General features: G+C 37.9%; 1 protein-coding gene across 9 annotated transcripts in view; it reads right to left on the reverse strand.

Moving 5' to 3' along the window:
* Positions 1-25000, reverse strand: part of ZNF536 (zinc finger protein 536) — a 344968-nt gene that overhangs the window by 271793 nt on the left and 48175 nt on the right. For 4 of the 9 annotated variants that reach the window (XM_026856605.1, XM_026856603.1, XM_026856606.1 and 1 more), the window contains exons 1-2: positions 20730-20839; positions 7997-8060 (exon numbers count right to left, since the gene is read on the reverse strand). The gene's annotated coding sequence lies outside the window, so the exon portion shown is untranslated. Of the gene's footprint in view, positions 1-7996; positions 8061-20729; positions 20840-25000 lie in introns of those variants that run through there. The other 5 variants (XM_026856597.1, XM_026856598.1, XM_026856599.1 and 2 more) reach the window with 2 other exon arrangements.

Raw genomic sequence — 25000 nt, forward strand, 5'->3', positions numbered from 1 at the left:
TGCAAACTGTCATTAAAAAGTCAGTATTACCTTAATTGGTAACTAAATTGATATTCTTAGCATTAGTGCCAAGGCTGGAAGGTCAGTCCCTTGAAATAAAGTATTTGGCTAATCTGGGAAAGTTTGTATTGATAATGACTGCCAATAAAGAGGACATTTGATCCACAAGACTGAGAAATCCAGCAAGTCTTAACACATTTTATTATTATAACATAATATTATTATAAATAAACTTAAAATGTACACATAAACAGGATAGTACAAATTTAAAGACTTGCCTTAGATCTTTTCTTGTATTTTTCTGGAGCTTTGCCACAAGTTTTACACAAATTAAAGCACTGCCTACTGCTGAAGTTGATTTAAATATGGGTCTTCATTTACTCAGAGGTACAGTTTGCAGTTTAAAAAAAAAAAAAAAAAAACAACAACCTGATGTTGTAAATAAAGCTGCAAGATTTCACATGGGATTGCTACGTTATTGAAAGCACACTAGAACAGGGTTAGGAAAATACAAATCAGTGTTGCAGGACTGTGAGTCCTTCATAAACAGAAGCCAAACTGTCAGTTTTCAAATAAGAGAAAAGACTTGCTAAAAGCTTCAAGATGTTGGGAAGAATGTGCCCTGCAATGCCAACTTACTGCAATAAACCTAGTCAGTAACGAGACTGTGGGCTGCTTTGTGTCTCATATTCCGAATGCAGAAAAAAAAGAAACAAAACCTCTGTTCCTCCTGCTATTAGGGAAAGAGTCTGATGAGGACTGAAAACTGACAGTGCCTAAAAAAATTAAAAAGCAACAGTTAGAGGCAAACATGATGACTCTCAGGAAGGACTGAAATGAAAGAGCCATAGCTGCTAAACTCATTAACATAGGTAGATCTGTTAAAAATGAAACTTTCAACAGAAAATTTGGTTCCAGCCCAAAACAGGCCAAAACTGACAGTGCAATACAGAAACATTTATCTTGGAAAAGTCAAAACACTATCCTTAAATTCTGTCATTTATATTTTAATATGCTGTATTACAATATAGCATGACGATCTAAAAACCATCAAATGTAAACTAGGCGTTTCAACTCCATCAAAACATTTGCACAGCTTCAACTGAATACTTCAGAAAATATACGATAGAAATCATGTCAATCAAATTTTAAAATTTGCAAGATAAATTATATTCTTAACTGTTCTTTACCGTGGGTGGTGATTTGTCCCACAGAAGGAAAGAACAATTTTGAGGAATAAAAACAAGTAGTGTGAGTGCCTGGATTAAGCTGAGGAGGAAGGGGGCGGGGGGGGGGAGCAACTCTGAACGAGACTGGTTCACCTCACACCTTCAGGATGCAACCGATCTCCCTGAAACAACCTGCACACATGAAGTTCCTCTTGTGCTTCAGGGTTTTGTTCAGCTGGGAAACATCCTCTTACCCTTGTTCTGATCGGTTCCCTGTCGCTCCCCACGGGACCTCCCTCGTCTGTGTGGGTTAGCCTCACTCGTCTCTTAATGCTCCCCAAATCACTCACCCTGTGCTGCTACTTGGACATTTTTTTTCTGCATATGACCAAGATTAGTACAGTTCTGTTCCTGTTTAGTTAGTGGGGAGGCGTGGGCTCCAACTGTGAGAATTTTCAACACCTTAATTTAAACAAAACATCCAAATCCTCGTGTGTAAAGTGTGGTCGCCCTGACCCACTCATGTATCCCTCTCCCCTTCTTGTCTGCATCCTTCAAGGACAATTTGGTTTTAGTTGAAAATCATAAAGTTGTTTTTTCATTTTCTATGTTGTCTAAAAAAGACAAAAACCATCTTGAAATACTGCTAGGGTAACTTTGTGAAGGAAAAATAAAAAAGGGGGGGGATGGGGCTGTTTAACAAATGCATGTCTTATTAGCAACTAAAAACAGTTTAAAAAAATATTAGTTCTTATAGTTTTACATTGGTACTTTCTCTTTTCAAAGCTTCTTCACTATGGGTATCAAGTATATAAAAACCAGACCTTACCAACTGTTCAATAAGTTATGCAATGGACATGTGTGAAAAAAGAAATCCATTCAGTGAAAAAATACAAAGATTAGAATGTGCATTCATTTTTAAGGGGTATTTCATTAGAATATTTCAATTATTTTAGTAAATACCTAAATTATTCCCCACTATGAAGAGAGACTTGGTCAAAGTTTTTGTTTTAAAGTCATGTTTGAGAACTAATATTTAAGCCAACCCAAGACTGGAAGCAGTATAGCACACTGTGGGAAAAGGTGTATGCTTTTATTTTCCCCCTAAAGCCACAGTGCTGTAGTTTTTCTATTCTCATCATTATTAGTATAAAAAAAAAAAAAAAAAAAAAAAAATTCACTCCTACTTTCTTATTTCTTTAGATCTTACCCTGACATTAATGAGCAAATACACACTAGGATGATGATCACACTGTAGGATAAAATGGCTCATATACTGTGTTGATAAGTTAAGATGAAAGAAATCCAGAACAAAGACACAACAGTATTGTGGAGATATGTTTAGATTCCAAAATATTTGTATCCGTCAAAGACAGAAACACCCAAGACAAAAAAAAAAAACCAAAAAAAAACCACACCACACCAAACCACACAAACTGATAAATAGAAACATCCACTTTTTCCCACTTGACTGTATAATAAAGATACTGTATATATTAGAGCATTACTCCATTACTATGCCTAGCTGCCACATACAATACACAGATACATCATACACATATTTTCCATCTGATCTCTGATGCATTTGCAGCTCCCATCGAATATCAATGCCATCCCTAAGCAAGCATTTGAGAATAGAATTTAAGTTACGGGAGACAAAGAAGATGCTCAAGTGGAAACAGTACTGGCATTGAAATCCTGACCCTGATGATCTAAGACTGTAGTTGAGGTCCTTTTGAGTAACATCTGACGCAATTCTTCCTGAGTCTCAGAACAAAGCATTACGATGTGCACTGGGCACTGCACCGGGCAGTCTACTGGACCGCACTAAAGGAGCGTACAGGAACGGTGGCCGCAAAAGCCACAGAGGTTACCCGAAAGGTGTCTAATATAACCCAACCCCCACTCTAACTATCAATGTGATGCAGATGGCACATTTCTTCATTTATACTCTACTGGATAGTGCCTTCATTTTCAATCGCAATCATGCACCACAGCTTTTCCTCTCCATTTTCTTTCCTGGCAGATGAAGGTTTTTTCTTTTCCCACACTGATTGGCTTATTTACCTAAGACATCATGACACTTCATTCCATCAGAACGTGGCACTGTTCTCTCAAAGTGAGACTGGTCATTAGATGTATCATTCTGAAATGTGAATATTAATGCCCCAAAGAGATGAACCATGAGCATCTCGGACGGACGAGAAGGGATTAGACATAAACTGGTAATAGGATAGATAACAATTTACAAGTATGTCGGACACAATGGCACATCATCTTGAAAGACAAGAACTACTATTCACAAATTGTACTTCCACAAGCACCTTCAGTGCTCTCACCAATCAAGATTCATAATAAGCATTTTAAGACTGGTATTTTTTTTAATGGCATCAGCCTGATGCCAAGCACAAGTCAATAGGAAAACCACTTTCAAGGAATGAAAAGCTGAAGCAAATGCAAAAGGTGCACTGAATAAATGCTGCAGCAACCACTTACACTTAAGAGAGAAGAGGAGGTTATAACCCAAAAGAGAATTTTCCAACAATAAATTATGATGTATCATATTTAAGGAATGAATGCTGAATTTGACCAGACAGTTCATAATAAATGCTATGTGATCAGGTTTTATTTTTAATATAATAATTTTGTGTTTAAAGACATTCTAATTGCAGCTAGAAAGTGCAACTGTTTAAAAGTGCTGTCTAACTCCCATTAGGAGTCAGGAACTGTATGTAAAGGCATGCTCAGAGAAAAATAAAAACACCCCACACTTGGGATAGTTTTTGTCTCAGTGACTGGAAAAAGTAATTGACCCAAAAGAGTAAATAATGGTGAAATACATCAATCCCTCTGATTATTCTCTTCTCCGGTTAACCCGAGTTTGCCAAAACCAACTGCCTAGTGATATTATCTTGTGATTTTACAGCTATATATGTTGATGCTGTGCAAAGGACACAAGCAGTAATACTTGGTCATGTGTTTAAAAAACCCTGAATTGAAAATGATTTGAAGAGTTGCTTCTTATAGTTTCTTCCACTAAAGATAGGTACGCATGGTACTTCATGGAACATTTACTTGTTCACACAGCACAAGAATTCACATCTTCATTAACTTAGTTTGTATTGTTTATGGGTTTTTTTCAGAAGACATCTCTACTGTCCCATTCCTAAGTCAGGCCTGGCTCCAGCATGGCAGTCAGTGCATGCTGACATGAAGCACAAACTTCTGAAACAGGTTCTGAACATTCCAGATTCTTCCTTTTAACCTGAATTCCATAAGTAATTTTAGGCGGGTGAAATATGTCATGAAAACAGGAGACTCTTTATTTGTCGGTTTTTAAAAGCTATATAATTCTTGCCCTGCCTCTAATTGCTTTGTATTAAATATTCACTAGAAATACATGGGAAATTTGCACATACTTCATAGTAACTATTCTTTTTGTTCTGGAGACAAAATTATTATTTACTCAGTTAAAATTATTATTGATTTTTTGCCAAATTAGAAACTGCAACCTGACTTGGTCACAGTGTCTCCATCCTTCTCCTATTGCACGGTACTTATGCTGACTGCAACCTCCAGATTTTCATCTACTTGGACAGCGAAGCTTTGTGGGAAAAGGACTGAATATGAAGAGTTCAATACAAGTTTCAGCTGGAGCTGTAAGGCAAGCCATCAAATGGTAAAGCAAGAGAGTTATAAAATTCATCTCAGAAAGATCTTCTCGTATTCCTCCCCTACACAGGCAATTTGAGAGAAAGAAAGAAAATGAAGAATGGTAGTTTTTGAGAACAACCCATCCAGGACAGATGATAAACCTGCATGGTACCCTGAGGAAACAGGGTGAAAGTTCAGTCCTATATTCATATTTCTAAACAGCGTAAAATATCAAATATCCTTCCCAAAGAATAATTATCTCTCCAGTCTCTTACCACATTGCTATGTAACTATACAGTAAATGTTATCCTGCTAACATGCTTATGTTTACTTAGCATACATTATATTTGATGCTATCTGGCAGCATAAGTTTTAGTTCTGTCATCTTAAAATACTTATAGTTGTCAATCAAAATAGAAAGTGCATGATAAAAATGTTCTAGAAACTAATAACCCTATATTTCTGCACCCTCAGCTTGGAGCTAAGCATTGCTAAAAATGAGATTAATTATACGTTTGTACAGTGTCCAATACAATCAGACAGACCTCTAAACAACGTTCTCCCAAAAGTGAACACAGACTAGGTACATAATCATGTAGAGAGAGTGTGTGTATATATTATGCAATATATGCAACACTAAATTAATAGTATCATCTTTATTTGGCCCAGTCTTTTAATCTACAAGAGAGATCTGAGGGGAAGAAACCTCATGGTGTTAGGTAGAGGATGAGAGAAAAGGGCACAGTCAATACCAAAGAAATTTATGGTGACTTTCTGTAAATATTTAGAGGCACCAAGGAGATACACACAGGACAGGTCCCTGAAGTTATGACCAACATAACAGGGTAAACTGATCAATTTAAGATAAAGTGTCAGAAAAACATCCTTTGAATTATATCTGTGAAACTTTAGTGGAAACTTCACTGCTTGGGACATTTAAACCTGCTTTGGACAAGTGTTAGCAAATACCCTGTAGAGAACAATCCTGTAATGTCAAGAAGATGGACTAGATGTATAACAGGTTTTTTGCTCCTCCAATTTTTATTGTTCTAATCCATCACCCCTAGCGAGGTGATGAAGTTCTGTGTAGACCTTTAAAATTATGACCATTAATAAATTATATCGGTGTCTGTGTAATATATACACAGACATGGATGTAAGTTTTGGTTTTTAAAAACTCGAAGTGCAGAACCAAATTTTGCACCTAAATTGCCCGTGCTACAGCTGTAATTACGCATTAATCTGGCAAGTGCAGATAGAAATTTCTAATTACGGTTATGTGAGTGCACAATTTATATGCGTCATTGTGACAAGTAAACTTGCAACAAACAGTTGACAACATAGCAGCGTTGGACTGAAGACATGCTTATGCTCCAAAACCAGGATCAGACTGTGAGATTTGCCCCAAAATAGAAAATTAGAAATGCTGCAAGGTACACAAGCTGACATCAAAGCTCGCAGAAGAAGCCAAGAAGTCCCATAAGGAGCTCTAAAGAAATCAGAGATTCTCAAGGAAAAGGTGAAAGATTTTATTTGGTTCCCTTCTGCCCAAACCACTCTGGTGCTTCTGATTTTTATTTGCCCCGTTTTGTAGAGGCTAGAACTCCCTATCACTCTTTCTAAAATCTGAAATCCACCGAGGATTTTGTACTGACTACTAACAGTAAAAGTCACTCAGAGCACTGGTTACATAAAGCACCTCTGTTCCCCACGCACAGCATGACAGAACTCTTTATGGATATGCAAGGTGTTAAAGGAGGAGGATAAAGGCTTCACTTTGCCCATGCATGATACTGTTATTTCTGTTACTCCAGAGTGGAAATCCTCTTATTGACTAAGTACTAGGCAATCACCCCCATATGAGTGCCAATAAAGAGATCCATTGTCTGCATACTTCAATGGGAAGAAAAACAATGAAAGGGTATGGAGAAGAGAAAAGGCGTTTTCCTTTTAATCTTTTAGGCTGTAATAGCCATAACTGGCTTTTCTATATAGTTTGCCCCTACTTTGTCATTCTATTACAGTGAGAAACAGCGGCCTGCACTAATTTTTATACGTGAAACTTAATGACTTCAATTGCTGCTAAGGATGCAGAATGGTGGCAGGATGTGGCCATTCACCATTAAGGCCCTAAAGCCTTCATAATTACTGAGTATACAGAATATTTATTATAGAGACTATGCCAGACCTCTTTTGTGAGCTGCCCTGGGCCTGTTCTCTGAGCCACATCAAGCAAGAAGTTTAAATGAAACAGCTCCCAAGTTTCTGAAATGGTTTAATAAAACATATACTGACTGTAATATTCAGTTTATAGTAGAAAACTATTGCCCCTTGGTTTGAAAAATGACCTCTAGTTGGCAATTTTACTCTCAGCTTCATAGATTATAGTCCGCTGTTGGTCATTTTCTCAATCCACAGGGCAATACTTTTCCATAACAAGCTCAAACTGCAATCAGTATTTGTAGGCTGTTACACAAGTTGAGGATAATATGTCTCAACACATTCTATTATATGACTAAACAAAAGAAATAACAACCTGGTGACACAGACATATGGAGAAAAGCAGTACTATTCTTCTAATGCTGAGATAGCAGAAAAACGTATTTCTTTGTGTTGTGCTAATTTATTTCAAATTTCATGTCTTCAATACACAATAATCTCTAATTTGATTTTTTCATTAACAGCATTTTGGTTTATGTTGTCTTATGTCTATTCTTACTTTAATGTAAAACGACAAATATTAAATTCTATTAGTATCAGATTTTGGAAGTGACAGATAGCCTAACATTGTAAAATCACATTAAAATGTATTCACATAGATATCTTAAAGATCATTTGCTCTTGGGCACACAAAACACACATTCATAAACTTATAGGTTTGATATTAGGAAATCCTGATATAGTTTATTAGGCAAGCGGCAAGTAATTGTTTCAGCACCCAGCTCTAGTACATAAATACGAGATGAAATACCACATTTTGGAAAAAACAGTTCCAGTATTAGATAATCAAACAGATACATTGTGTTGAGGAGAAGTCGCAGAGCAGAAAATGAGGGAGACCTGGCCTACGTTCCAAGGTGTGCCCCAGACAGCTCTGCCAGTGACATGTTAAGAAAATCACCCCACCTTCCCAAACTGCAGTTACTCTGACCTGCAGGGCTAGTAAAACTTACCTAGGCTGGCTGGAGTGTGGCGAGGTTTAATCAGTGGGTGATGAAAGCTCTTGTAGATCCTTTACTGTAAATACAAAATATTTGTAATTACAAGATGAATATTCATCCCCATGTGTCAATAAAACTCTGCAGTTAAAATGTGACACCCACCCACCCTCAGAGCCAAAGGGAACAACTTCCTAAGCTCAGGCTAGTGGAGTCAAGCAGAAGTGGACATTTTGCCATCCTTCCTCTAGAAATTAAGAGTTTCCTATCCTTTAAACAAATATACTGTATTTGCTAAGGATCTGTGATGGGACAGAGGAGAGGATCTTGGCTGCAAGCTATAACACCACCCATAAGAGAAAAAGGTGCATTGTAGATCTGTATGGGCAGCTTCAGAAACTATATGCATCTAACACACTGCATTTTGAGGTGTCAAAGGGGCAAATATTTTTTCTTCGCCCATTTTCCAGTGCTGTTCCTATACTGTTGCCCAGTCACAGATTCACCTGCATTCTTTAGCTGGAATTTAAGTGGTCTGGCTTCATTTAAACACCTAGGAACTGCATCCATAAGCTTTAAATAGTTTGCGCTAAAGAACGTATTTGACTGTGATGACACAGAAGATGATGGCTCTTTATCTTACAGGTCTTCAAGGAATTTAGATGTCTAACTCATTAATAGTGTTTGGTGCCTTAGAGTTTATATTTTTATGATTTTAGAAGCAAGGTTTTCTAATACAGAAAAAAAACCCAAAAAAACAAAAAAAAACCCAAAACAGTTCTCCCCCCATTTTTCATTTTAGGGTAATAAAAGCAGCACATATGTGCCATAGCATAATGGATTAATTAAGGAATATGATGTTTATCCTAGGTCCTGAATTGTACATCTTCATAACTCACTCATAAAAATTAATGTATTATAACACGCTTTAAAATGATACATCTATTTTTACCATACCTGTTGAGAATAAATTGTTCTAAATTGGATTATCCTGATATCCAGTGAGAAATGTAAAAATTACATTGTTATTTTAAGAATTTACATTGCTGTGTATAAAAAAACCATAATCTTCTCACTGTGCTTTTGAACTGTCATGTTACTCCCACTGTTATGAAATCATAATTGCTCCTGCCACACCTAAAATCAAATGTAATGCATATTGTATTTCTTCATATGCTGTGCATTTCCTACCTTAATCACAAAACCATATACAGTATATTTTAGGACTATTGTCTCATTACAGACTGCTTTTGTGTATAAGTAATACACAGCTATGCATGCAAACACTCATAAAATCCTCATTTCTAAAATCAACAGATGAAAAAATCCCTAAATAATAATGTACAGATGTTTCATATTTAAATGAGCTGTTGGCATTTAATGCTGCCAATCATACACGCAATAGAATTGGTGAATTTCAAGGTACTCAGCACTTACAACAGATTATTTTTAATTTTTAAAAAATTATAGGATGATGGGGAAAATGTCTGTTCAACAAATATACATTTCTGATGTCATCCTGAAATTCCCAAGTGTTCAAGTACGCTATATTGTTTCATACCAATCCCTATTCCTTTTACCTCAAGAAAGTTGATTTTGCTGTCCTTAAGCTGCAATGCCTCACTAAAAGTAAATTATCTGCACATTATCTGCAGAGTAATCCTCTTCTTGAATACAAGACAGAACATCAGAGTTTCTAATCCTACACAGATAGAGTAATTCACATCCACTGTATGTTTTACTGTAAAGACAGAGTAATACAATATGTTTGATAAATCATGGATGTGTCTGTGTACAAAGAGAAAGGTTTATCTCCTTTCCTACAAGATGCATCCGTATTAAAACACACACACTCCCCATGCTGACACTGCAACAATCTTTACAAGTTCTATTATAGAGACATCTAAGTTTAAAAAATGAAGCAGCTCACAGGTCAAACAAGTTCCAGATGAGAAGTGCTTAACCAGAAATATTGTTCCACTGATTGTAAGTTTTCATCCATACATCAAACCCTAGAGTCTATTGATTAAATAAAACTGATCTTTTTTTATTTCAAAGCAAAAGAGAATTAAATTATCGCCATTGTTTTCCCTTCGTTTGGAACTATCACGCTGTACACACTGACCATGTGTCCTGACTACATTTAAAACATCCTTAAGGAGAGCTTATTCTAAAATGACTGATCACAGGTTTCTTGCCTCTTCCTCTAAATCTTCTGCTCCTGGTCGTAATCAATGGCACTTGATGGCCCAATATTCTGATCCAATATGGCAAGCAGTACGATCCAAGATCTGCTAAAAATCAATAAATTAATTTGCTTCAGGAAATTTTGGATCAGGACAACTTTAAGTATATGTAAATACAAGAGTTTACGGCAGTCATGCTGGCACATCTTTCCTTTCTCATACCTCTTTTTCACTGCATAATTAGCTGCATCATGCCTCAGTTCTGCTTGCAATCCTACATCAAGTAATCCGGGCCAGGCAGCCCTTGCAAAGCCTTACCAAAAGCAAGGTCTGCCAGATTAGAGAACAGAGGGTCTCCTTCAGCAAAACACATCGAAACGCCTTGTGTCTGTATACTGCTGATCCCCACACGGCATCGACTGGAGCCTGAAGATACCATCAAACACTAACAGAGCCTGAACACGTAACAACTGCTAATGATGGCTTTGAAGAGCACTAACAGGTGGATACAAAAATCTTCTTGGAGTTTAGTCTGGGTTTTTCCCCTTGTAAAAAAAGTGTCCAAGTTAGCTTAATGCCTCCCTTGGGCTACTCTGTTCCCAACTCAGTCTTCAGTCTGGTTCCAGTCTACCAGCACAGGGCTGCTCTGTGCTGTGCAAACATGCTCCAACACTCAACACGTGCCGTGACGAGGCCAGAAAACCCTGCATCAGGGGCGGGGTTTCCATTCTGGAAGGCAATCCCTGCTAGGCTAAAGTGGCAGCATCCAAGTTCACTTATGTGTCTGACCCCACACTCAGAGAAGAAAGGACACATGATAAATTCAGTTCTGCTCCTGTATATACACATCACTTATTAAACTGTATAAAGTATAAAGAAATTTTTAATGTACTTTGAATCTTCTTTAAATTAGCATCACAGTCTAGGGTAAATGCATAATTAGTAATAAATTAATTAACAAAAAAGGAATTTATTACCTGTTAGTTATTTCAGTGTAATGGAGTTACAGAAAAGCAGAATGATGAGTAAATACAGACATCTGTACTGGTTAAGAAGGCTGCCGCTTGGGCACTTCCTTCAGCCCTTTAGTCTTTTTCCGCTAGAAATCACCACTTCAGCACCAGCAGAGCAAAGATGAGAACCTTACTTCTGCCAAGTAGCACTAATTTCTGCCCATAGTGACATTCAGAAGAGGATCAATCAAGTCACAGGGGTAAGAAAACTGTTTGCTTATGATGTGGCTGTCACCAGTGAAGATGAGTTTGTAACACCCTCCAAACATCAAGAGGACACACAAAAGAAACATTAAAAAAAAAAAAAAACAAAACCAACCAACAGATACTCTTGCAAAATATATCAATGCAGTTCTCCGAACTGAAAAAGCAGAAGTCAGAAGATCAAGAACTCGCAGTTAGGATTTTCCTATTAGTTAAAGAACATAAGGATTTTCCTGAAGTCTTTGATTGATATATGATCTTTTCTTTCTTTTCAGGCAGAACAGCTGTCCAGTGAACTAGAAGAAATAGCCCCGAAGACAGCTTTGTGTCTGATATGACTTTGAGAGGGAAAATTATCCCAATGATAAATGCTTTACATGGAACGTCTAAGAAAAAAAAAATAAAATAAAAATGTCATCCATTAAAGCATTTTTCTTTCTATTTGAGCAAGCAATCCCTATTATCATAGGAGCGGAGGGGAGCAGGGGCATGGTGGCGTATGTTTTGCAGTGCCTGATAGCAAAGAGAATGTCCCTCAAAACTGAATTTGGAATGAACCTAACCTCTTAAAAGCACCTACTGCCTCTTTTTGAAGGGCAACTGGGGAAACGGTGAGAGACGCGGAGAGTTTTCTGAAAACTGTTGGGACAAAGTGATCTGCGATATACTGTAGCTTCATTCTTCTTCGTAAGGGCATTCTTTAAGGGGTGAAACACTCACACTTTGCTGGCTGGTAAAGATACGCAATCTTTGCCACGATAACTATACACAGAAATAGCTCGACTATGTCCAAGAAAAACCAAGGCGATAACAACCAACACAAATCATCTCAGCAGAAATACTTGGTACAAATTAGTGTAAATTTATTCAATCTAATGGAATTATGTAAATTACATAAATGAAGGACTATAGCCACTGACAATTCAGTGAAGTTATGTCCAGATTAGAGGAAAGACTGCACGAAATGGACCCTTTATGGAGCTTGCCCTAGAGCTGTGTTTTGGCAGCAGTGAGGGGTTAAGAGTCTTAAGGAATGAACAACCAGAATACTTGGGTTAAATCTGTACATCTTTCTCCTTTTAAAACCCATCTCATTGTGGCACCCCAGTATATGGATAAGCACTGATGCCTGCTGTCATACCCATCCAGAAAAAGGAAGAGCAATTACAACTGTACTTCCCCTGAAGTAACCAAATCCAGTGTAACACCAACCGTGGCAAGCAGTACATCAGCGGTTCATCCACCCACCCTCCAAAGCCTTGTTTGAATTTGCCCCATAGATGATGTTCTCTGTTGATTTGGTCAAGACTAAACAAGGGCTCCTACATATCTGATACAGGATAAGTCTTGGCTTAGAAATGCCTAGTGAAAAACCATAATAATCCTCCGCCCATTCTATCTTAGTGGCCCTTGACTCCTTAACCTGGATCTCCTTTGTTCACCCTGCCCAAAACTCGTCTTTCAATACAGTGGATCTCTCCTCAAGAGCACTCTTCCAACCTTCACTCTCCTCCCAACCAAGCACCCTTCTCCCTGCCCCAAAGCCTTCCTGAATAAGCCCCTCTATCTTTTTTCCATAAATTAATTAAAATTGAATGAGATCTTTAGCACTGAAAAACTTAGAGACACAGTTCCACGTTCTCATATACGTTTGCACAGCCAGAGATCATTTCTCTCCCTTCCCTCGCATAACTTGAATGCCCTTCCTCCGCCTATCCCAAACGCCCTCCTTCATCTCCACATCTGGAGTCCTCCTTCTCCCCCCACGTAAGCTGCTATTAACCATATGCATGAGAGTGGTGTTCCACCAGCTGTTGACATCCGCCTGGTCCTCTGCCACCTCACCTGGCCCTACCCTGCATTACGCAGTGCTAGCCCCTGCTCTCATACAGATTTTAAATCCACAGTTTTCAGAAATCCTGCTCCATGGGATTCCAACAACAGAAGAACAGGAGATAAGAACATAAAAGCATCCTCAATGTGGTCTCCCATCAGGAAGCCAACTAAATCTGATAGACGCTGTCTTCTCTGACCCATAAGCAGGAAAGGGCTGAGCATTTAAAGAGGAGAACAGCAGTTCAGAAAACACCTTTATAATTAGTCAGCATCACCTAACAAACAAAAAGCATTTTCCTAGGTCTTTACTTTTGGAGTAATCAAATCATATTTAAAAAAAAAAAGTTTCCACACCTACACATTACACATATATTTGTATTTCTATGTTTCCCCTCCTTCTCCCCCACTTTTAGTTTCCAGTGACAATCAGCAATTATTTTACAGAGAAAGACTCTGTAACAAGCTTACAGGATGCCTTTAGTAATAAGATAATTATTTGTAACTCTGTAAAGAATTATAATTTTTAATTTAAAAAGAAATCAAATAAAAACAGCTTTCATCTTTCCTACCATGTGAAGAAAACATTCTCTGCCTACAACTCAAATTATCATTCTCTCCTTTGTGCAAAATGAATTGACCCAGAAAACTAAAAGGGTAAGAACCCATATTTGCTGGGCTTATTCAGCAGCCAAAAGTTCATGAAAAACACTGTTGTGTATCACATAGCAACCACTTGATGCCTATTGTTAAAATACAGTAGTTATTCAAAAAGTAAAATCTTGCATTCTCAAATAAGAAGCCAGGCTGCAATGTGTGTTTACTGTTTTTGGGAAACAGTCATCTTGCCATTTTCTCTTTTTCCATAGTCTTGGCATATTTGGTCAGCTATGCAATGTGCAGTTACCCACAGGAAAGAAAAGGAACATAAGAATTTTCCTCCAGTGTTTTGCTCACAGGACAATGTCCATTCAAAGCAACACTTGAGATCACTATTAAGAGAGTTAAGATGCATTTTATTTTTATGCGACCACATTTTCAGTAAAAATGTAATATTCCAGAAGAACAGCATGAGGGAGAAAGGGAGAGAAGCTCACTGCTTTCTGACTGAGCAGTACAGTTGCGCACTTTCACCTGTTCTCAAAGCAAGCTACTCTCAGGAAGTCTTTTATACACATACAGATGTCCACGTTGCTACTGCGCATTTGCACTTCTCAGCACTGTTACCTGCCACTACAGTTGTGCAAAAGTATGAACTTCACAGACAACTCCCACTCCACCATTCCTCCAAATCTTTTGTGGTACAATATGGTAAAAAATAAGATGCAGTATAAGTAAAATTTATAGAGAAGGAAAGAAAGTCAGCTGTAGAGTAAAAAAAAAAAAAAAAGTAAGTAACAATTTCTGTTAAATGGAGTATGTGTTACTCTAAAATATTTGAAAGGTGCTGGGAGATCACTTGAGCTATTCCGGCCTTCCCAGATTTCCACGAAAGCTGAAAGACAGCCCCCAGTTTCAGTCACAACCGCATCAGACTGACTATTTAAATTATCAAAGCAAGACCAAAAGGGTTCTGCCGAAACAACTGCTGAAGGAGATGAAGGGAAGAATAAGAAAGATATAAACTCCCTTGTAGGTACTATTATGTGCTATTACAGAAATAGCACAACTTCAAACTTCAAGATAATGGCATTTTTAATACCAGAAGGGAATGGCATACTTGCTTAGCATAACTTAGAGATATTTCATCAAGGCTGTGTACAAACAGGTGTGCAACATTTTTGGTAGCTGCAAGATGCTTGTTGAGATTATCTGCTTATCTAAAAAGAGTGTTTAAACTCCTTTTGGGTAGTTAAAATAAGATAGTGGCAGACAGTAGCTTAAAAGGGGGGAAATGTGCGAACATAGACTTTTTGCCAAGAACCTTACTTTGAGAGCAGCTGTATCCAGGTAGGTGTGTGCTGTTCCCATCGTCTCTGAAAAGAAAGTTGAGTGGTAGGCAGCAAACCCAACGTGAATGCACGGAGCTGCTACAGAAAAAGTGTGAGAATGAATTAGTAACCCAGGAACAAAAAGGTGACGTTTATGATTTGAGAGAGATCTGGCTGTTTCCAAAGCAAGATGGAAAGCATGGACGGGTTGAAGTTGCAGCTTGCTTGCTGCAAGCGTTCCTGCTTGTCTTACTGAAAGTTCTTTATTGGAGTTCAGAGGAGAACGCAGAAAATCAGCTTCTACCTGCACATATCAGCTGGCCTACAAAGTATATATACAAACAGAACTGTACATACAGTTACCTATTTGAATCAGACCAAAGGTAGATCGGTGCGCACTTACAGACAGGGATCGTCGATACAAAGGAAATACTTGGTTTGGTCATTGGTCAGTGATCTGGCCACGACAGGATGTGGGAATTCTACATGACTGTTGAATAGCTGTAGTTACAACAGTACAGTCTTGTGTAATTTATCAGCAAGATACTGGCGTACTTGATGAAACAAAGACCAATTATTATGTTGTCCAGGCACAACCAAAAATTAAGAAATCTTTCCCCTAAACAAATAAATAGTATATGTTGAAGAATAATGCAGAACTTTTCTAGACCAACTCAAATTCTCCTCTGAAAATGTATGCTTCTCTCTGAAACAGATTCCCAGGGACTGGTAATTTATGATCCAACAAAATACTCTGTTGAACAAAAAAGTAATACCTACACTGCGCCTATGCAAATCACTAAGAATGAGTGACTCTAAGGACCAGTAAGAACAAAGCCCAAAACTCCTATCAAACATTATTTGAGGTTTGAAAAAGTCAAGACAAAGTGTAATTTTTTTTAAATGGGGATAAATTGGGATTTCTGTAACAATTGGCTCATTTTGCCTGCTTTTATCTAAGGATCTCAAAGAGCACTCCAAGTGTTAATTAAATTACAAAGCATTTTTGAGACAGGTAAATGGTATTATGCCCACTGGGGAACAGAGAGAACATTTATGTTTCATTAGTAAAGTCACAAAGAAATTCAGTGGCTAGTAATATAACCCAAGAATTACCAGTCGCCACTTCTACTCATTGACCCGATGGCCTCACAAGGGATAAAATTAGCCTTAAAAGCCAAAAATACTTTCCTCTTGTGCTGTTCTATCTTCCAAGAATCGGGCCAAGATTTTTTAATTTTATTTCATTTTTCTCCCTCTGCTTACCATGACACCTTTCTTTCAGTCACACAAAAGCAGCCACTTCCTAACCTGCCCAAGTGTGTTAAGGATCACAGTACAGCAATGTGGATAGGAACCCAAACAGGGCAGGGAACCGTGATGGTGCTGTTTATCAACTTATGCAGCTGCATCAGGATCCTCTTTTCCCTCTTCTAACCAGCCATACCCCCAGAGATGACATATAATAGCCTGTAACCCATCAGAATGAAGATGGAAAGATGTGCAGATGAAATAATCCTTCACTGGCCGATTCACCAACTTCCAATCCTACTTTTCCAAAGAAACGAATATAAAACTACCTTAAGGAACCTGGTGCCTCGTGCACTTCATGTAATAATCTCCCACCGAAAGGAACAACATAAGAAACAGCCAGTGAGGCCCTGAAAATGCTTCTGACCATGGAAAAGTCTGTTTTGCAGTCTACTACATCTATTTTAAGTTGCATGTAAAGAGACGAGAGAGAAACGTTTCCCTGATCATTCTCCTCTTAGACAAAAGAAGGAAGCCACCACCTTTTGACTAGTGCAACCGCAGGATCCATGAGTAATAAAGCAGTAAGATACAATGCAGTCTGCACACCAGACACTCCAGCGACTTACAGTGCAACTTAAGACATCTCTAATGCAAGATAGGTACAGCTCTGTTAGGGCTTTAACAAATTTTATCTCCATTAGTAAACTGACTTTGGAAAATTCTTTTAAAGTTTCTCTGTTTTGTAAACAGTCATTTATTACTAAAAATAGGGAAGCATCTTTAACTCTATTTAAACCTTTCAAATACAATGTTAAACCAAGATTTCAGACTTTATTTCCTCCCCCTCGTTTCTTACTATGTCATGAAGAATCAGCTACATGGAAGATGTGAGAATATCTTTGATTTAAATGACCAAGGCTTAAGGTTGTCTTTACCGTGGCAGAAAATAAAGCTGCTGCATATATTTGCAGTAGTAGTATTATTGTTACATGGTATGACAATCATCATCTTTTTTTCTTTTCCTAAAAATATGTCTAAAGAACCACACAGTTTACACACTGCATTCAAAATATTTTTCTTCGTTTACATTGATTGCATATTTCAAATCATGTTACAGCTGTATCGCTTAGCCTAAATCAAATAAGGAATCCACATAAATGCATACACACACTTTCCTTGTTTTTAGACATTGCCAATATTGACAAGATTAAAATATTTTTCTCATTCATTATTTATTGTGATATGATGAAACAGTAAGAGTATGTATTTAACAGAACATCACAAAGTAGAGTTAAAATGTGGACATGCTGTTTCATTTTGATTTTACTTCAACAGTGTTAAGTATGTGACTCCCTGACTGCAATAATGACATCTTCGGGTGATGAAGATTTAAGATGCTTTGCAAAGATGCAGTATGATCCAAATTCTTCAGCCATGCTGATTAGGAGAATTATTAAATAGATAAACCCAAGGCTGGAAAGAGTGACACGACTAAAGTCCCTCGTGTTGCAGAGGACTGGGGAATCAGTGCTCAGTGCAAGAGCAGCAGAACTATTCCCATACTGCATCAGGTGCATAACTGAAATGGCTGGAAGGCAGTCGTACACAGACAACCCCAACTCTTTTACAAGCACTGACAGGTTTTATTACCAAAAACGTGTCCTCTGGATAGTTTCTCTGCTTCTAGGGTGAAGCGGCTTTACCTTACAACTGGAGTTTGGGGTCAAGCTATGCTATATCTGGCTGAACCTCAAGTACACAGTAGATACGTATGAATTTGGGTTTGGAATGCATGTACCTTGGATTTAAAACCACAGACATAGCACTGCATGACCCCAGTTTCCAGCTCACAGTTGTGCACCATTCTGCGTGTTCCTATGGGCAAAAAAAGCAAGGAAATGCCAAAGAGGGAGCACCACAGCAAAGCAACTGTAACCAAAACTGGTACTGCTGGGCGGAGGAGCATAGAGCTTGCCTTCTGTACCGTGTGACAGTATCTGGGTTAGAATGCAGAAAAAGACAGACATATTTTAGCCCAAATGCTTATTGTTGCATACTACAACGTAAATATACCCCCTATGATAGATACAGCAGAATAATCAGAAGATACTGAATGCTTAGAATGCACCCTTAACAAAACAAAACAATGTAATGCATATCTCTCTTTACGTGTCAAACAATTTGCCTAACAAATCATAATAATGCAGAATGATGTAAAATTCACCCATCAAGCCCAAATGCATGCACAAAGATTACCATGGCAAAGAATTGTGAAAAAAAAAAAAAAAAAAAAAAAAAAAAATTCAGCTTTGAAAAATAGTAATCCTGTCTTTCAACAAAAATATTATAGGAAGCTATGAATTTGGTAGATCTGAATAGGATGTTGGTACATGTTTTACTAAGGTAATATAATGGCACACTATTATTAGATCACATTAATCATTACTGTGCCAAAGGCACTGACAGCACCACTGAAAAGGATTGAAAGGGCTGGTAATGGATATAAATTACCCATTGTGTGATAAAAGGATTTTTACTAAGAAGGTAAGAATAAAACAGCAAATTTCTAATATAACTGTTGTGTAAAAACCAAAATAAAAGTAATCCAGTCAGTAATATCCACAAAATCAGAAAGTAAGCACTTCTGAAACAAGATAAAGTCACAATAAAAACTGTATACAATGTAAAATTAATTTTGTGGTGCATAATATTACTATCAATTTAAATAGTTTACATGATGACCTCTAAGGGGTATGGTCAAGAGAAAGGTAAGCTTTGTTAATTAGAATCGAGTATGAGCTTCTCCGTGCGTATTTTTTTTTTTTTTTTTTTTTTTTTTTTTTTAACCTATAATGGCTTCCATGACAGCCCCCTGAAATTGAAGATGTGTTGAGAGTTTTCTGTTTTCTGCATTAACATCACAACAAACAGCACATCTCTCAGATGGTTTTATTTGGATTCCAAATGCTATTACAAAACAAACCACGTCTTTGCTGAGCTATTTAACTATTTGATTGAAACCATTTGTATTACTAATTGTCCAGTTCTGTGCTCCTCCTTTACTCTGGCAAGTATTTCCTGGTGTTAGTAGGGATCAGTAAAGTCAATTGGTCAAACTACATCATTATTTACAGCATTAAAAATCCACATATCTTCTCTAAATTTGATGGAATTATTCTAGAATCAAGTCACTGTAATTCTCTGAGTCAATTGTCTAGAATAAAATCCAGTAGCTCACATTCAATTAGTAACTTTTAAAAATTGTGAGCCATATTCTTAAATGATATAAATTTGTAAGTACAGACATCAATCCTGAAAACACTTATGTCTATTCTTAACTTTACTCACGTGAGTAATTCCATTAGCATCAGTAATTCAATACCTGCTTATGCATTTGCAGTACTGAAGCTTTAATATGCCTGAATATCCTCTCACTTACATCAGCTATAAATCAGCACAATTCCTCTGAATCACACAGTTTCTACTGATTCACAAGATTTAAAAACGACTGGACAATCCGGTATAACAATTGTAGTAAAGAAGTAACATATGAATTTGATTTGGGAGCAGAAGCTATCACAAATTTTGATTTAAGAATCAATTAACACACGTGGAATGTAAAATGTAGAATTAATTATTGGTTATTTCCTAGGAAGATAGACTTTTATTTCAAACTGAGGGCCAAATAACCCAGTTCTGATTTCACACCGATTTTCACACCCATCTGATTTCTCAGACTTTACAGAAGCTTTTCTTCTACTGCACTGGAATAGCTCAGAGGAAAACCACATATACAGTGTGATACCCCTCCACCCACCGATTTTCATGGGTGTTCTTTGCATGCTAATACACAACAGAATATGGTTCTTAATAATATGCATGAGATGTTCTACTGAACTTATGGAAAAAAAACAACAAAAAGTGATATAATGAATTTAATCATGAGTGTCATGGATTTTTTTTTAAATCAGCTGTCTGTTGATAAAGGAATAAATGATGATTCATCTCTAACACAATTATTACGTATCAACTGTGTAAGATGAACGCTCATAATTTTACCCACCAGATATTTTTTTTTCTTGAAAAAAATCTATTTGTAGGCTCACTACACCCTGAAAGAACTACTATAAAGTTTTTCTAAATACATAAACATACTATTTTTGAAGATGTCAAAAAAAATCATGTGAGAACAGATTGTTTTATATCTAATTTAGGCATCTTATTAGTTTTTTAGGGTTTTTTTTTAAATACAGAAAACCAAACCTAAAAACACAGATCCATAAGCAGAAGAAAATGTTATGAGAACAATATAAGTAAGTATTCTTACCAGTTACTCTTAAACCAATGAATCTGTTCCCTGGCTGAGGAAATTCTTAAAAGATGCGGGATAGGTACTGAAGGTCGCAACTGTAAAAATAAAACCTGTGAAAAATTTAATATGTCAAACCTCAGTGTCTGAATCGGACAGTTACGTTAAAATATTACAATGCCATCTCAAGCAGACAATCTACAGAGAAGCAGAGAGTATTGAGAATTAGAATATTAATGGGATTAACACATTTTATTTTTTAAGCCTTCATAATGTACGTGTTCGGTGGTCATTTCATTTGGGGAACTGAAAAGTTCTTTCAGTTCTGGATTGTTTTGAGAGGGAAAACCTCTCCTCAAGATAATGCTGAGAAACAGAAGGAAATTCTTCTGATCCTTTCCCCTAGACAGTGCAGCAAAAGAGGACAAAACAGGATAAAACAAAAGTTGCATAGCATACTCCAGAAACCCAGTTATTCTCTTTGACATTGATATTCTAATCTTTCAAATTGAGTAAAAAGAGAACAGCTACTAATTGTATTTTTACTTTTTTTTTAATTCCATTTTATAACAGAAATAAGTCCTTTGTAGATGATCTCATCTAATAAACCCTACTTAAAAGAGATAAGAGCCAGCAGTAAAAGCCAAACCAGAATACTTCCAAGATATTTGTCAGTAGTGAATTTAGGGCCATTACATTAGTAAGCAAAATAGAAACAAAAACAAAGGGCATTCTTAGAGCAAAATAAAGTTCACTCAACTGAAGCTATAATCTGAAGAATTTATGACTGAGAATTCTAACTATGTTTATTCCTATGCACGTCTAACAAATGAAATTAAAGTTCACTTCCAAATAATACACTTTGTACAGCTACATCAACCAAACTATTCCATACAGCAGGCTTTGGCTCTGAAACCCCAGTTCAAGCAGCACAGCCTTAGGGCTTCACCTTACATAACACTGGTTTCCCAGAGAAGCACGGACTTTTCCACAGAGTCCCAGCGGTGGGCTGTAGTAGTCAGTGTGTACAGAATTGCATCCTTCGTTTCTGTTGGGAATAATTAAGAGCTTGGCTTAAATTGGTCAGCACCAGCAGGACCATACTGCTGGGCAATGCCTTTTGTTGACCTGAAGGATAAACAACAATTTTGAGGACTCCTAGTGATGATGAAAACAATACTAAATAATTCTGCAAATTGGGAGTTCACTACCAAGGAGCACAGCCCTCCACTAGCACAATACCGATACGCTTTTCATGTATCCTCTATGATCTCTCCAGACTCCGCTTTGTCCCGATTACATCCAATGCAAAATGTCACTGCAGAATGTCCCACTTTGTCCGTGCCACCTCCTCTTCTCACTCGTTTGGTTTCTCCACCACACCAAACACAGGCATCTTATTTTCAATTTGATGGTCTACCACAACGTTTCCTGATTCCCACTCTCTCCCCGCCTTGCCTGCAGATTGAACCAGTCTTTATCACATGCTTCGAAATGTTTTCCGAGTGATAATTCTGCAGAACTTCCCTGACATAGGAGAATTACCCCAGTAAAAGCTTCAAACCCCTCCTTTATAACTCACATTTCCACAGCTAACTGCCAACAATTCAGCAGCAGACATCTGGTTTGCCATCACCACAGTTTCTCACGCGTAGGAACACATTTCTTTTTTGCTCTCTCCTCATGCCTAGTTTTCTTTTACATGCCAATTGTCTCTGGTTTTATCCTTGAATTATAAGCCCCAAAAGGCAAAGCCTATCTTCTCATTACATATTTTACAGTATTGAGCTTAATGGGTGGTGAGCATATACAAGCCATTATCCCAGCCTGGTACCCCACTTCCCATGGGTATACCCAGCTACACAAGCAGCAAACCAATGGGCAGTCAAGCCAAGCACTTACAGTGTTGGCTGGAGAGAACAAAAACCTTTTGTGAATAGTTAAAAAAACCTCTTTTCATCAGATTTGGTCTTCCCAAACATGAAATCACATCTAGATAGGATTCAGGTCCCATTTATAGAGACCCATACCTTTTTAGAGTTCGAATAAGTGAATTCTGGTTACAATATTTGGACACATCAGAAAAGCAAATTCCTGGACTGCTACATATAAACATAGGCCCCATCCAACGTATTCAGCTACAGTGTCTAAAAACAGTGACAGCTTGTTTGTCTGGAATTCTGCTGTTGTTGATGTCTTAAAACCTCAAGATATACCTTTAGTGTTTACTTGCAGCTTATTCAATGTAAGAAAGCCAAGAAATAGAAACAAAGATGATAATAAACTGTTAGGTTTCGAAAAGATGTTCTCGCTGAACAGGTTCTTAGCACTCCTACGCCAGCATCGTAGACTACATTTTTGCTGTGCTATTACAAGGCTACTTGTGTTTAAAAAAAAAATTCAGATTTTACATACACGCTCATGACTTGCAAAATTCTAGGAATGATTCTCGAGGGGCTTTCACTAAGATGCTTTATAAATTCTGATGACAGACAGAACACAGTAAGGCTTCATCTCTTAAAGTCCTGTACTGATTTGTTTGGAGGCTTCGTGTCATTGATCAGCATGTCAATGTCTCTTGCAATCTGCTTTCCAGTTCATGACTGTGAGTGAACCCCTCAGGTTTAAAGCCTTAAATGATTTAAGGTCTGTGATACATAACCTTACGAACAAATTGGGAAAATCTGTATCTTTACACATTAAACTGTAGCAGAAATGATTTAAAGCCTTATAAAAAGGTATTTTACTTACCTGTGCTAATATTATTCTACCACATTTGACACTGACTATGTAAAGCAGATATTTTAAAGGCACAGGCAGCAAGCTGCATGGAAACAAATTAAGATAGTTCCACTTAGGTCAAATTGGGCCAGTTTACCAGTGCCTAATACACTCACTGGCATTAAAAAATTGCACCGCGAACCCCTACAGACCAATTTATCATGGTAAAGCCTCCCAGAATCATACTCTGTGCAGTTGCACTTGGCTCAGCAAACGAGCCTGTTCCCCCGGAACATCTCTACCCCCAAAGAAAAAGAAACTCCAAAGGCTGTCAAGGAAGAGGATGGTAAAATAGAAGTACTATCAAGACATAACTGGAGTAACAGGGCAAAATTTTTGTTCATTCTTAAACATAGCTCATTCCTTGAAATGAATTAAGGAACTTGAAGGGAGAAAGCGATCTCTTGTCCCATTGCTAAGTGCGGGCCAGAGGGACTTCTGCAGGTTATAGATTGAAATCTAATACACAGGAAGGGAAATAAGATGCTTGGGCATGGACTTGTTCTGAACAATGGGACTTTTCCCCAAACACTGAGGCTGCAAAGGCTTCATCTCGAGGCTCTTAGCAGCACAACCCATTCTGGTTAAACTCAGCAATGAAACCCCTGCTAATCTCAAGGGGACAATGTTTGGGCCCTCTGTAAACAGCATACCCTTTCTGATGGAATGAGGTGTCGTGTTTAAATAATTATTCCCTATCAGCTGCTTTTTGAGGGCCTCTTGAAATGCCACAGCATAGCTGCTCTCACCCTAGGCGCATCAGAGATGCAGGGCCAGAGAGACAGGCGGGCAGGGAAAGAGGCTCAGTGACAGGACGAAGCCAGCCCAGCAGCCGTGTGGGACACCCTTCACGGGCCTCCATGTGAATGTGGCATACATCAGAAATGCAGGATAGGACCAACAGGGCCTTAAGGGTCCATTTGGTGTCACTGGGAGTTACATGCATAAATGAAGAGAGATAAACAGTCCCTAAAGCAGGATGTTGGAATAAATCTCAGTATTTTTCCACTGTTCCCAAAAAATATAAGAGCTGACACCACTTTTCTCAGGCTGGGCCATGGTTTCCACCCATGCCACCGCAGCCCTCCAGCCAAGTCCCAGCCATGCACCATCCTCCCGCATAGCCCCAGTGTCAGACCTTGCTCCCTGGGTGCCCTGCCCTGGTGCTTGGAGATCTCCAACACATAAAACTGTCTGCCTATAAATAAAAGGTATTTTAAAACTCCCATCTCACCACGACAGAATTTGCCCACATCTCCTGGTAAATCTGCAGTGTTTGATCTAACATCCTTTCAGGGAAGCTCCTTTACATCACCAAGATCATGCAACAAATTGCCACTCTCATTTTCCCTCCTGACAGAAGCAAAAGACAGCAAAGAGCACAGGACAGGAACGCACATCATTTTAACTTCTGGGGAGCCAAGGAGTTTGCAAAAACATTTTATCAAAGAGACACAACTCTTTCTTGCTCCTTAGGTTTTTCTACACACATTTGTGCTTCAAACATC

Source organism: Athene cunicularia, assembly GCF_003259725.1.
Source record: "Athene cunicularia isolate RWA chromosome 11 unlocalized genomic scaffold, athCun1 chr11_part1, whole genome shotgun sequence".
Lineage (NCBI taxonomy): Eukaryota > Metazoa > Chordata > Aves > Strigiformes > Strigidae > Athene > Athene cunicularia.